This window comes from Bubalus kerabau, chromosome 20 (assembly GCF_029407905.1).
Source record: "Bubalus kerabau isolate K-KA32 ecotype Philippines breed swamp buffalo chromosome 20, PCC_UOA_SB_1v2, whole genome shotgun sequence".
NCBI lineage: Eukaryota > Metazoa > Chordata > Mammalia > Artiodactyla > Bovidae > Bubalus > Bubalus kerabau.
In genome coordinates this window covers 10,304,658-10,320,263 of record NC_073643.1, presented here as the reverse complement: position 1 = coordinate 10,320,263, position 15,606 = coordinate 10,304,658, and positions in this window count along the sequence as shown.

The window sequence follows — 15,606 nt, the reverse complement described above, 5'->3', positions numbered from 1 at the left end:
ACATCCATACATGACTATTGGGAAAAACCATAGTTTTGACTAGATGGATTTTGTTGGCAAAGTAATGTCTCTGCTTTTTATTACCTATCTAGGTTGGTATAACTTTTCTTCCAAGGAGCAAGTATCTTTCAATTTCATGGCTGCAGTCACCATCTGCAGTGATTTTGGAGCTCCCCCAAAATAAAGTCTCTCACTGTTGCCACTGTTTCCCCATCTATTTTCCATGAAGTGATGGGACCAGATGCCAAGATCTTAGTTTTCTGAATGTTGAGTTTTAAGCCAACTTTTTCACTCTCCTCTTTCACTTTCATCAAGAGGCCCTTTAGTTCTTCTACGCTTTCTGCCATAAGGGTGGTGTCATCTACATACCCGAGAATATTGATATTTCTCCCAGGAATCTTAATTCCAGCTTGTGCTTCATCCAGCCCAGCATTTCTCATGGTGTACTCTGCATATAAGTTAAATAAGCAGGGTGACAATATACAGCCTTGACATACTCCTTTACTTATTTGGAAACAGGATGTTGTTCTATGTCCAGTTCTAACTGTTCTTCCTGACCTGCATACAGATTTCTCAGGAGGCAGATCAGGTGGTCTGGTATTCCCATCTCTTTAAGAATTTTCCACAGTTTGTTGTGATCCACACAGTCAAAGGCTTTAGCATGGTCAATAAAGCAGAAATGCATGGTTTTCTGGAATCCTCTTACTTTTTCAATGATTCAGCAGATGTTGGCAATTTGATCTCTGGTTCCTCTGCCTTTTCTAAATCCAGCTTGAACATCTGGAAGTTCACAGTTCATGTAATGTTCAAGCCTGACTTGGAGAATTTTGAGCGTTACTTTGCTAGCGTGTGAGATGAGTGCAATTGTGCAGTAGTTTGAACATTCTTTGGCATTGCCTTTCTTTGGGATTGGAATGAAAACTGACCTTTTCCAGTCCTGTGGCCACTGCTGAGTTTTCCAAATTTGCTAGCATATTGAGTGCAGCATTTTCAAGCATCATCTTATAGGATTTGAAATAGCTCAACTGGAATTCCATCACCTCCACTAGCTTTGTTTGTAGTGATGCTTCCTAAGACCCACTTGACTTCACATTACAGGATGTCTGGCTCTAGGTGAGTGATCATACCATCATGATTATCTGAGTCATGAAGATCTTTTCTGTATAGTTCTTCTGTGTATTCTTGCCACCTCTTCTTAATATCTTCTGCTTCTGTTAGGTCCCTACCATTTCTGTCCTTTATTGTGCCCATCTTTGCATGAAAAGTTCCCTTGGTATCTCTAATTTTCTTGAAGAGATCTCTAGTCTTTCCCATTCTATTGTTTCCTCTATTTCTTTGCACTGATCACTGAGGAGGGCTTTCTTATCTCTCCTTGCTATTCTTTGGAACTCTGCATTAAAATGGGTATATCTTTCCTTTTCTCCTTTGCCTTTCACTTCTCTTCTTTTCATAGCTGATTGTAAGGCCTCCTCAGACAAACATTTTGCCTTTTTGCATTTCTTTTTTGTGGGGATGGTCTTGATCACTGTCTCCTATACAATGTCCATAGTTCTTCAGGCACTCTGTGTATCAGATCTAATCCCTTGAATCTATTTCTCACTTCCACTGTATAATCATTAGGCATTTGATTTAGATCATACCTGAATGGTCTAGTGGTTTTCCCTACTTTTTTCAATTTAAGTCTGCATTTGGCAATAAGGAGTTAATGATCTGAGCCACAGTCAGCTCCCAGTCTTGTTTTTGCTGACTGTATAGAGCTTCTCCATCTTTGACTGCAAAGAATATAATCAATCTGATTTCGGTGTTGACCATCTGGTCATGTCCATGTATAGAGTCTTCTCTTCTGTTATTGGAAGAGGGTGTGTGCTATAACCAGTGCGTTCTCTTGGCAAAACTCTGTTAGCCTTTGCCCTGCTTCATTCTGTACTTCAAGGCCAAATTTGCCTGTTACTCCATGTATTTCTTGACTTCCTACCTTTGCATTCCAGTCCCCTATAATGAAAAGGACATCTTTTTTGGGTGTTAGTCCTAGAAGGTCTTGTAGGTCTTCATAGAACCATTCAATTTCAGCTTTTTCAGCATTACTGGTTGGGGCATAGACTTGGATTAGTGTGATATTGAATGGTTTGCCTTGGAAACAAACAGATCATTCGGTCGTTTTTGAGACTGCATCCAAGTACTGCATTTTGGACTCTTTTGTTGACTATGAGGGCTACTCCATTTCTTCTAAAGGATTCTTGCCCACAGTAATAGATATAATTGTCGTCAGTGTTAAATACACCCATTCCAGTCCATTTTAGTTCATTGATTCCTAAAATATCAACTTTCACTCTTGCCATCTCCTGTTTGACCGCTTCCAATTTGCCTTGATTCATGGACCTAACATTCCAGGTTGCTATGCAATATTGCTTTTTACTGTATCAGACTTTACTTCCATCACCAGTCACATCCACAACTGTGTGTTGGTTTTGCTTTGGTTCTGTCTCTTCATTTTTTCTGGAGTTATTTCTCCGCTGATCTCCAGTAGTATATTGGGCACCTATCAACCTGGGGAGTTCATCTTTCAGTGTCCTATCTTTTTGGCTTTTCCTACTGTTCATGGGGTTCTCAAGGCAAGAATATTGAAATGGTTTGCCATTCCCTTCTCCAGTGGACCACATTCATTCATACCAATGCACAGATCATCTGGACAGAAAATTAATAAGGAAACACAAGCTTTAAACAATATGTTGGACCAGTAAGACCTAATTGGTATCTAAAGGACATTTCATCAAAAAACAGTAGATTTCCTTTTTTTTACCAAGTGAACATGGCACATTCTCCAGGACATATCACATCTTGGATCACAAATCAAGCCTTAGTAAATTTCAAATAACTGAAATGTATCAAGCATTTTGTTCTGACCACAAAACTGTTAAGATTAGATAACAACTACTGGGAAAAAATGTAAAAAATACAAATGCATAGAGGCTAAATAATACCCTTCTGAATAACCGACATGTTACTGAAGAAATCAAAGAGGAAATTAAAAAATATTAGAAACAAATAACAATGAAAACAAAACAACTCAAAACCTATGAGATGCAGCAAAAGCAATGCTAAGGGGGAATTTGACAGCAATATAAATCTACCTCAAGAAACAAGAAAAGCACTGAATAAACAATCTAATCTTACACCTAAAGCAACTAGAAAAAGAAGAACAAAAAAGACCAAAGTTAATAGAATGAAAGAAATCATAAGGATCAGAGAAAAAATAAGTGAAAAAGAAATGAAGGAGACAACAGCACAGATCAATAAAACTAAGAGCTTTTTCTTTGAGAAGATAAACAAAATTGACAAACCATTTGCCAGACCAATCAAGAAAAGTAGAAAAGACTCAAATCAATAAAGTTAGAAATGAAAAAGAAGTTACAACAGACAACACAGAAATACAAAGGATCATAAGAGACTACAACAAGCAGCTAACTATGTGCCAAAAAATGGACAACCTGGAAGACATGGACAAATTCTTACAAAAGTACAACCTTACAAGACTGAATCAGGGAGAAATAGAAAATATAAAGAAACAAATCACAAGCACTGAAATTGAAACTGTGATAAAAAATCTTCCAACAAACAGAAGCCCAGGGCCAGAGGGTTTCACAGGTAAATTTTACCAAAATGTTAAAGAACAGCTGACTGCTAGAACTCTTCCAGAAAACTGCAGAGGGAGGAAAACTTCCAAACTCATTCTACGAGGCCACCATTACTTTGATACCAAAATCAGACAAAGATACCACCAAAAAAAGAAAATTGCAAGCCAGTATCATTGACGAACATGGATGCAAAAATCCTCAACAAAATTCTAGCAAACAAATCCAACAACATATTAAAAGGACCATACCCCATGATCAAGTGGGCTTTTATCCCAGTGATGTAAAGATTCTTCAATATATGCAAACCAATCAATGTGACACACCATATTAACTAATTGAAAGATAAAAACCATATGATCTTCTTAATAGATGCAACCAGAAAATTACTAGAGCTAATCAATGAATATAGTAAAGTCACAGGATATAAAATTAATACACAGAAATCTCTTGCATTCCTATACACTTAACAATGAAAAAAATCAGAAACAGAAATTAAGGAAGCAATCCCATTCACCACCACAACAAAAAGAATAAAATACCTAGAAATAAACCTACCTAAAGAGACAAAAAACCTGTATGTAGATAACCATAAGACACTGATTAAAGAAACCAAAGATGACACAAAGAGGTGGAGAGACATACCATGTTCTTAAATCAATATTGTCAAAATGATTATACTGCTCAAAGCAACCTACAGATTCAGTGCAATCATCCCCATCAAACTACCAATGATATTTTTCACAGAACCAGAACAAAAAATTTCACAATTTGTATGAAAACACAAAAGACCCTGAATAGCCAAAGCAATCTTGAGAAAGAAAAATGGACCTGGAGGAATCAACCTTCCTGACTTCAGACTACACTACAAAGCTAAAGTCATCAAGATAGTATGTACTGGCACAGAAACAGAAATATAGACCAATGGAACAAGATAGAAAGTCCAGAGATAAACCCGTGCACCTAAGACACCTTATCTTTGACAAAGGAGGCAAGAATATACAATGGGGGAGAAAAGGCAGCCTCTTCAATAAATGGTGCTGGGAACACTGGACAGCTACATATAAAAGAATGAAACTAGAACACTCCCTAACACCATACACAAAAATAAACAAAATGGATTAAAGACTTAAATGTAAGGCCAGAAATTATAAAGCTCTTAGAGGAAAACATAGGCAGAATACCCTATGACATACATCACAGCCAGATCCTCTTTGACCCCTTCTCCCAGAGTAATGGAAATACAAACAGCAACAAACAAATGAGACCTAATTAAACTCAAAAGCTTTTTCACAGTAAAGGAAACAAAAATAAACAAGATTAAAAGACAACTCTCAAAATGGGGGAAAATAACTGCAAATGAAACAACTGACAAAGGATTAATCTCCAAAACATATAAGCAGCTCATACAGCCGAATATCAGAAAAACAAACAGCCCAATCACAAAATGGGCAGAAGCTTTAAACAGACATTTATCCAAAGAAGACATGAAAATATGCTCGACATCAGTAATTATTAAATGCAAATCAAAATTACAATAAGGTATCATCTCACACCAGTCAGAATGGCTATCATCAAAAAAAATCTACAAACGATACATGCTGGAGAGGATGTAGAGAAAAGGGAACGCTCCTACACTGTTGATGGGATTGTAAACTGATATAGCCATTATGGCAAACAGTATGGAGACTGCTTTAAAAAAATAGGGATAAATCTACCATATGACCCAGCAATCCCACTACTGGGCATATACCCTGAGAAAACCACAATTCTAAAAGACACATATACCCCAGTGTTCGTTGCAGCACTATTTACAATAGCTAAGACATAGAAGTAACATAGATGTCTATCGACAAAAGAATGGATAAAGATGTGGTATGTATATATAATGGAATATTACTCAGTCATAAAAAAGAACAAGTCGGAGTCAGTTGTAGTGAGGTGGATGAACCTAGAGCCTGTTATACAGGGTGAAGAAAGTCAGAAAGGGAAAAACAAATATTGCATACTGACACATATCCATATATATGGAATCTAGAAAAATGATATTGATTAACCTACTTGCAGGGAAAGAATGGAAATGCAGACATAGAGAACAGATCTGTGGATACATGAGGGGAAAGAGAGAGGGATGAATGGAGAAACTAGCCTTGACATACACACACTAGCATGTGTAAAACAGATAGCTGGTGGGAAGTTGCTATATAACACAGGAAGCCGAGCCTGGTGCTTGGTGATGACCTAGATGGGTAGAATGGGCGGAGGAGATGGAGGTTCAAGAAGAAGGGGACGTATGTATAATTATGGCTGATTCATGTCGTCTTATGGCAGAAACCAACAGAACATTGTAAAAAATAAATAAAAGAACTAAAAAAAAAAAAAACGAATTCTGTGTTCCAAAATTGTTTGCAGGAACTCACTCACTCATACAGATCTGATATCCTTCCAGGGGTTACTTTTAGACATTTTTCATAATTTTATTCAGGTTCTTTTTAATTTTTTCCAACTTGTTCGATAATCAGTTGCTTTTTTAATAGTGCCCTATATGATTATTCTTTCATCTATGTATTTATCTCTATTGGCATGTATTGACACTGAATTCTATTTTTTTTCTATAAACATACAGTTATTTAACTACATCTCCTTAACTACTCCTAATAAAGCACATGGCTACTTCTTTTCTATTTCCCTGATCACCTTTAAGAGCACTCCACCTGTTTTGTTGGCCTTGATTCTTTTTAAAAAAGAAAAGTAAGACAAGAAATGAAAAGAACAAAAAAGTACTAATTTGTCATTTTTATTATTTTCATACATATTAATTTCTCCTCATATTTTCATTGAATTCTTCCTTGGATAGGACACAATTCAAAATACAACCATTAAGAAAAGCATGTCAATCTAATTATTGATTTCTCTTTATTCTGCTACATATTTAATATTTAAAATATTGCCTCCTACTATTTATTTGCATTTCAAGTTTCTCCCCTTTTTATTTTGTCCAACTATGTGTGATTAACTACCTAAAGATTTGTGATTATTATATTCTTGTTTGGATCTATATCATCAGCGAATTTAGATTATTTCCTTTTTGCACATTTAATTTTTTCATATAATTTATTTCTTCTACTATCAACTCTGTTCCCTTTTGTTTAAAATTGCATGTATTTATATGTCCATCCCCTCATTTTTTAAGCTTTATTCTTCAATTTGTTTAGGAGTTTCTACTTGTAAACTTGTATAGTTAGATTTCAAGTTATTCTAGTTTTTCACATTTACATATGACATAGAGGTTTAATTCTTCTAAATATCTTTATCTTCTATTATCCTGCAAGACAATTGTAAAATATGAGAAATGCCAGTTAAAATCAGAGTAGGAGTGCACACTCAAGTCTCTGTACAACTGCTCATGTACATATGTGTATATGCAATTGTACATGTGTGTATGCATATGGCATGTGTGCAGTCTGAAGCCAAAGAGACTAAAAAGTGACCACAAGAAATCAACAAAGGCCAAAAAAAAAAAAACAAAACCCACCTATCTCCTGAGACATGTTCATTAGCTTCTCAATTCTACAAACAGAGGCGTCCAGCACAGTACCTATGCTCAGAACGGGTAAAATATAGTGAGCTCTCATTTGTCCCCTGAAGGCAGCGGCACATGGTCAGCACAGGGAGACAAGCTCAAGAAACTGAGAAAGACAGGTGAAAGCTAATTTAAATACCAGAATGAACTTAAGACTTGGTGACAGGTTATGCTTCTAGGGGCAGCAGACTTTCGCTTTATATCCTGGTACCTAGAGGTCTCCAGTGGTAATATATGAATAAACAATCGTGGCTTGCCTGAGTCTCTTTGAATAATCAAATTTGTAATAGTATTGTGATATGTCTATCAACTCTTTTCCACATCCAGAGCCACGATGTCACATTTAGTGGCTCATGCTGGCTACTTCTCTGGGCTGCCTGAACCCCATTGAAGCCTCCCCTCCAAGAACTTCCCTCCGCTGTTCCCAGCTGAGCCACCTCATCCATCAGAGGTGAGAACGCAGCAGGGTCTCCCGTGACACGAGGTCCTGGCCAACTGCCTGCCAGACCCTAGTGACTGCGCTGGATCTGATTTTGGAAAGAGTGACAAAGACTATGTCTTGCCAAAGAGAAGATATGAAATCTGGCCTTCCTGAAGCATGCTGCCAAAACAGGGCTGTTTTGCAAGGCAGTATTCCGTGGAAAAATTCTCTCTCCTGCCTACAGAGGAAGACCAGCTATCCATGAGGGCAGACAGATGAGGAGCCAGAACACACCTGTTCCCCACTCGTTTACTAAAAAATAGATCCAAAAGAACTATATGATTTTTCTTTTCTCCAGCAAGGGATAAAAATATATCTCTTTTAAAGGAAGAAATATTTTAAGTCAGCCCTGGAATAGTCACACAGGATTTTGGAAACCAAGTTTAATCCACTGCCCTTGTTAGGAAGCACTTAACATTTCTTAGGCATCCTCTCTTCCACTTTTTATGGTCTGAAAGTTGCACTCACCTGCTCAATCAGCCTATAGTCATAGTATCAGGAAAACAACGCTTAAATATATTTCAGATGTCAGTGGGCATCTTGGGAGTGAACATTGTGAGTGAAGAGCCATCCTCACACACCTGTGGCCTCGGGAGGGCAGCTGCTCCCACAGAATCTACCGTGGCAGGTAGCCTGGCAGTTTAGGAGAAGCCCACACTGGCACGGGTCCATCTCACCTGCATCACGCTACCGGCAGCCATCATTCTGCTATGGCCTGGTTCCAAAAGCCCCTAAGTACTCTATCAAGAACTGCTTTGCACACCAGTCTCTCCTTAATTGTTTTATGGCATATGCAGTGTAGTCAATATGAAACCAAGAGATATGATAAAGACTGAATGAGGCACAGGTGTTCCATGCAGGTCTCATCAAAGCACAATAAAACCCACCTCTTAAAGAGTTTAGATGCATTCCTCTCTCCTGCAGCAGGTTTTGATGGCCCGCCCCCTATACCCATGTTCAAGAAGCAGGAAGAATTGAGAAGTCAGACATGTGTTCCCGAATGCTGCCTGGTTAATGCTGCTGCTGCTGCTGCTCAGTCACTTCAGTCGTGTCCGACTCTGTGCGACTCCATAGACGGCAGCCCACCAGGCTCCTCCGTCCCCGGGATTCTCCAAGCAAGAACACTGGAGTGGGTTCCCATTTCCTTCTCCAATGCATGAAAGTGAAGAGTGAAAGTGAAGTCACTCAATCATGTCTGACTCTTAATGACCCCAGGGACTGTAGCCCACCAGGCTCCCCCATCCATGGGATTTTCCAGGCAAGAGTACTGGAGTGGGTTGCCATTTCCTTCTCCAGCCTGGTTAATAGGAAAGCGGAAAAAACACAATCCAAGGAAGTAGCCAGAGAGATATTCTCTTTTATACTCTCTCCAGTGAGGTCGCACAGAGTCGGACACGGCTGAAGCGACTTAGCAGCAGCAGCAGCAGCCAGTGAGATCAGGAGCAGCGCCCGCACGTGTCAAAAGTGCAGGTGCTGACGCTGCCAAACATTTCACGTGAAGCCTGATTTGCTTTCTGTGTCTGTGTTCTCATCCCTCTTCCGAAGTCACACACAGCCCATTCACAGCTAGACAAAGCCCACCTTGCTTCCTTGAGCCTCAGCCCCTGGACACTGCGGATACTCAGCTTCATCCCAGCTTTGAAACACCACGATCAGTTTCCAAGATGCCCCCATGATGCCCAGACATTGCCTGGTAAAGCTGGGCCTGCACACACGATGCACAGGGCTGTTTCCCCCATCCATTCCCCCCACTGAGGCTGTTAGACTGCCAGGCTAATGAAGCCAGGGCTTGCATATTCTTACCTCTGAGAGATTTCAAGAGACACTATTGATTCGAGTCTCGAAGGTTTGTAAGAAATTCTCAAATGGGTATTTAGCACAGATGCTTCAGGAGGAAAGCTCCCGTATTGTTAGAGGGCACAAATATTTCATCCTCCATGTCCCTCTAACAGAGATGCTCCTGAGGTACATGCTGATGATAAGCCCATTAATCCTTGACAGAGCCCATTTCTCCACCTTGGCTAAGGGGACAAGATAGGTCAAGTCAAAGAGCAACTAGCATTCAAATAACTAGAAGGGTTAATGAAAAGTTTTACCTCCTCTCTGGTCTTGGGTAGTGAGACATTTTTTTCATACAGAGACCAAGGTAGTCAGGAACTAAAATCTCTCTGTCTTTAAAACCCATCATTCAGAATTATGGCTAGAAACGAATCCCTATGAATGAAGTCTTGTGACGCTACGTCACTAATATTCTTTGTTTCAGGCACAAACAAGATCACTATGTACATTTTGCTACTTAAAAACAGGCAAGACTCCCCTGGTGGTCCAGTGGTTAAGAATCTGCTTGCCAGTGCAGGGGATATGGGTTCACTCCCTGGTCCAGGAAGATCGCACGTGCCATTGGGCAACTGAGCACGCGCATTGCAAATACTGAAGCCCGTGCACTCTAGAGCCTGTGTTCTGCAAGGCCACTGCAATGAGAAGCCCCAGCACCACAGCCGGAGAAAGCCCCCAAACAGTGACAAAAGCCCAGCGCAGCCAAAAATAAATAAACAAAAAATTTTTAAAAAGAAACACAGGCAAAGCAAAAACTTGGTAGATTCTTCTTTGTTGTTAGTATGAGCAGCAGCAGTATCAGCAATGACTGAGCTCTGAAAGGAACGAAAATGCAGGTAAACAGAAACAGGCAGAGCCATTCTCAGCCAAGAAACAAAGGGGCAGCAATTTCCTGACATCGTGCAACCCCAGGGCTCCAGGATGTGCCAAGGAGCAGATTGATTGCTTGCCTTTGGGAGGCATTCTTCCTGTTTGAAAAGGAGCCGTAGGATAATCATCACACAGCCCTCTGGAGCTTCAAACAGGGTCTCCCTATAGCTGAGTTGTGTTTTATTTACACAGCTTCTCAGTGAAGGTTAACAAGAAGGTATAAAATACTGCACACAGCCCTATGCACCGAAGTATTCAGGAAACCAAAGTGCTGCCTCCTATAAGAAGAAGAGAAAGAAAATGAAAGGTAGTCACAGCAGGCTGGATTCAAACTCCAACACTGACACTCCGCTCTCACCAGCCATTTTTTCAGGTCAGATTTCAGTTGAAGATGCACCTAAAAGTTCATTTGATGATACTGGGTCATCAGCATTTCCAGGATGATCCAACCAAGCGCCAGCACGCTGTCAAGCTACAGAGTTACTTGTCATCTCCCCCAGGTTGTCTCGAGAAAGAAGTCAGAAAAATATAGGTTGCGTTTACTTGGAAGGAAATTTGCATCATGATAATTGAGCACACACACCAAAAAACTATTTGAGAAATTCATAAAGAGAATTTTAGATGTGAAAGGGAGAAATATGAAGCTTAGAAATGTGCTTGCCACTCAGGGTAGTATATTTAATTTACAGATGAAAGAACTGACACCCAGAAAAGAGAGATCTTATAGTGAGTGGCACAGAATTAAGCCCTTAGAAATCTGGAACATAAATCAGAAGTAAATAAAGTTGATTACAAACCCATTCACCAGAATGATTAAGACAAAAAAGAACCATTACCAAGTGAGGGTTAGAATGTGGAAAAACTGGAACTCTCATAGCATATGCTGTGGGTGGGAATGCAAAATAGTCCAAACATTTTGGAAAACTATTTCATGATATTTACTAAAGCTGTACACCTGCCTATTCTATGAGCCAGCAATTCCACCCTGATTAAAATATGCTAAAAAAAAATGTACAACTGTTCACTAAAAGATACGTATTAGAATGTTCGTAACAACATCCTTCACTAAATAGCCCCAAACTGGAAACACCTAATCCTATTAAACAGAGGTTAAGAAATCATAATAGAGTTATACAGTGCAATACTATGCAGTAATAATAAACAACTACATACAGTAACATGGATGAAACTCACTTTTTATTGAGTAAAAAGTTTGAAATTGAAAGATAATATACAGTATAATTCCATTTACAGAAAGTTCACAATCAGATGTAACTAATCTATGGTTCAGTTCAGCTCAGTTAATCAGTCGTGTCTGACTCTGCGACCCCATGGTCTGCAGCTCGTCAGGCTTCCCTGTCTGTCTATGATGTTAGAGGTTAAAATAGGGGATAGTTTTGGAGAGGGTGGATAGGAGACAAAGATCACGAGAGGCTTTTGGGAAGTTTGAATTTCTTCAACTGAGCATTTATTGCATGGGTGTACCAAGTGTGTGCAAATTTGTCACATAATACACCTAAAATTTAAAAACTTTTCTGTATATATATATATATATATACACATATATATATGTAACACTTCAATAAGATGTTGATATTAAAAATTGGTTATAGAGATAGTGATAAATATAGAAGGAACAGATGCACAATAAGAATTCAATAATTGAAAAGAAAAATTTCCAGACATAAAGGATTAAATTTACAGATAAACTGGGCATTGACCTTCCCTTCCCTCAAATAAATAAATAACACTGAACACCATAATCAAATCCTACCACAATCACTGAAATTCAAAGTTAAACAGCTACATTAGGGAATTCAACTTCTGCTTGTGGTGGAGTATGTAATTCAGAATAACCCTTCCACGGATGACAACTAATGGAAAAGCAGGACAAAATATTTTTTAAAAGTGTGCTGAACAGCAATGAAAGGTGAATAAGGTAGAAAAGAAAGTCATGCCATAAGATCTGGGAAAAGCCAAAGATACACGGAGGTAAGCCCTCCATGAGAAGCCACTTGTCTTGTGAAAATTTTGCAAATCTCAAGACGATACTGTAGAGTGCTGGCAATGTTCCCTCTTACCCTGGGTGAGGGATACATAAGTACTTGTTCTGTGTGTTGTGGATTTCTCTATTTGTGAGTTGCAGTTCAAAACACAATGGTTAAAAAGGAATATCAAACCAGCATCCCAGTAGAAAAAAAAAAAAGCTGAATTCAGATTTATACAAAGCAATACTATCAAAGCCCAAAAACAGTAGACAGACAGTTCAAATGTTCTGAAAGGAAAGTACTCCACAAGAATTCCTTCAAATAGAAAGTACAGAAGCAACAGATACACATTCTTGAGTAGGCAATAACTTAGAATATCAAGCACCTGTGTGCCTTTCTTATGAAAACTACTAGAGGATGAGATTCTGCTAGCAAGGAAATCTATCAAAATATACACAACGGGAAAGAAGAAACCATACAATAAGCACTGGTAGTTGGTATTAAACTCATTTAAATAAAAAACTTAGTCTAAACAACTGTGAGAATTTGAGATCACTGGTTCCTTTAATGTCATTGCCAATTTATCTCTGCAAATTAAAGGAGGATTATGTTTAATATTTTCAGTCAAAATACTATGTGCTTTATGAATCCAATCTTTGTTCTCTGTCTCTGTCTCTTGTATCTATCTATCTATCTATATGTATTTCAATATAGGGATATCTGAAATTCAGTTTACCTAACATTGAAAGCAGTAGTTTCTGGGCAGTGGGATTTTAGGTAATCTGATCTTCTTTGCAAGCCCTATTTTACTGCATTCTTATTTAAAAATTAACATATACATTTATGAACAATAATAGTTATTATTCTTTCAAAAATAAAAATAAACTGGGAACAATATAAACAAAAGTCTACACACAAAAGTCAGGTAAGGATGTTTCCCTTAGCAACACTGAAGGAGATATTTAAACACTGTCAGCATTCAATGAACACATAATTTAACAATCAACAAAATAACTGACAGCATGTAAATTATTCATATTTTAATTTTTCAACTGTTTACTCTTTTCAAATATTTCTTTCTCTCTTTAAAGCAAACACATTCATTCAGGAGTCTAATCTAAGAAAAGAAGAAAATTTTGTACCAAACTGGGTATAAATTACATATTGAAAATTTAGGTTCAATAGAAGAAACTTCAGATAGAAAAAAGTCAAAGTTATCTTAATATTACAGTGTTGTGTACTTTGTTGAGCTTCCCTGGCAGCTCAGTTGTGAAAATTCACCTGCCAATATAGGAGATGCAGCTTCGATCCCTGCCTAGGTTGGGAAGATCCCCTGGAGAAGGAAATGGTAACCCACTCCAGTATTCCTGCCTGGGAAATTCCATGGACAGAGAAGCCTGGTGGGCTATAGTCCATGGGGTTGGAAAAGAGTCAGACATGAATTAGCAACTGAACAACACCAATGTACTTTATTAAATTCAACTTCTATAAAATCGCTGGTTCTTAACCTTAAAATTATTTCTCCTTGCTCCCCTCCCCCCCTCCCGGTTCCACTCCTAGAACATGCAGTCTTCTGAAGCAAACCAAAAGGCTCTATCATCTGTGATTCTCTTTTCTCCATCGCACCTGATTTTCAGCCAGGGGTTGCTATTGTAATACATGTGTGTGTTAGTCACTGAGTCATTTCCAACTCTGCGACCCTGTGGACTGTAGCCCACCAGACTCCTCTGTGCATGGGATTCTCCAGACAAGAAAACTGGTGTGGGTAGCTATTCCCTTCTCCAGGGAAACTTCCCAACCCAGCAAATGGAAGCTGGGTCTCCTGCATGGCAGGCTGATTCTTTACCACCTAATCTACCAGGGAAGTCCTACTACTGTAATGCCACGCCTGAAATACCAAACACCCTCCAAACCACATTCTCATCATTTCCAAAATCAAGTTGAAATGATCGAGCAATCAGACCAGCTACTTACCTAGTCTTTTTGCTTCTATTCTCACCCACTCGTTCATTCTCCACCTCATTCATGGAACCAAGTATGAGAGGACACTGAGGCCACATGAATGACTGATCACATGAATGGGTTTCCTACTACCAACCAGGCTAAAGTTCCAGGTAATAACTTTCCAGGCAAGACCTGTCTCTGACAGATGCTAGGAAGGCACTAGCCCTGGTAGTGGGGCATTGTGTAGGCTGAAGAATGGGAACGCTCCCCCTAGAGGTGAGAGGTGGAATAAACCTGCCCTGTACAGAAAAGGGCAGAGAGAGTGGGACCTTTGGGGAAATGCCTAATCGCTCATGACTTCTGGCATATTCAAGGAGATAAAGGAAGAGAGCAGAGAGGAGGCTACAATGGCGGTCCACTGGCCAGACCAAGAAATACACAAGACTGAGGATGTAGAACAGCCTCCAATTTTGGCATGATTCAACCTGAACACATTCAGATAATTTTTCACATTCCCTTCTCTAGGGAATGGCAAACCACTTCAGTATTCTTGCCTTGAGAACCCCATGAACAGCATGAAAAGGCAAAAAGATAGGACACTGAAAGATGAACTCCACAGGTCGGTAGGTGCTCAATATGCTACTGGAGCTCAGTGGAGAAATAATTCCAGAAAGAATGAAGAGACAGAACCAAAGCAAAAACAACAACCAGTTGTGCATGTGACTGGTGATAGAAGCAAAGTTCGATGCTATAAAGAGCAATATTGCATAAGAACCTGGAATGTTAAGTCCATGAATTAAGGCAAATTGGAAGTGGTCAAAGATGGCAAGAGTGAGCATTGACATTTTAGGAATCAGTGAACTAAACTGGACTAGAATGGGTGAGTTTAATGCAGATGGCCATTATACCTACTACTGTGGGCAAGAATCCCTTAGAAGAAATGGAGTAGCCCTCATAGTCAACAAAAGAGTCCAAAATGCAGTACTTGGATGCAATCTCAAAAAACAACAGAATGATCTGTTTGTTTCCAAGGTTGCTGCTGCTACTGCTAAGTCACTTCAGTTGTGTCCGACTCTATGCGACCCCGTAGACGGCAGCCCACCAGACTCCACCGTCCCTGGGATTCTCCAGGCAAGAATACTGGAGTGGGTTGCCATTTCCTTCTCCAATGCATGAAAGTAAAAAGCGAGAGTGAAGTCGCTCAGTCGTGTCCAACTCTTAGCGACCCCATGGACTGCAGCCCACCAGGCTCCTCCGTCCATGGGATTTTCC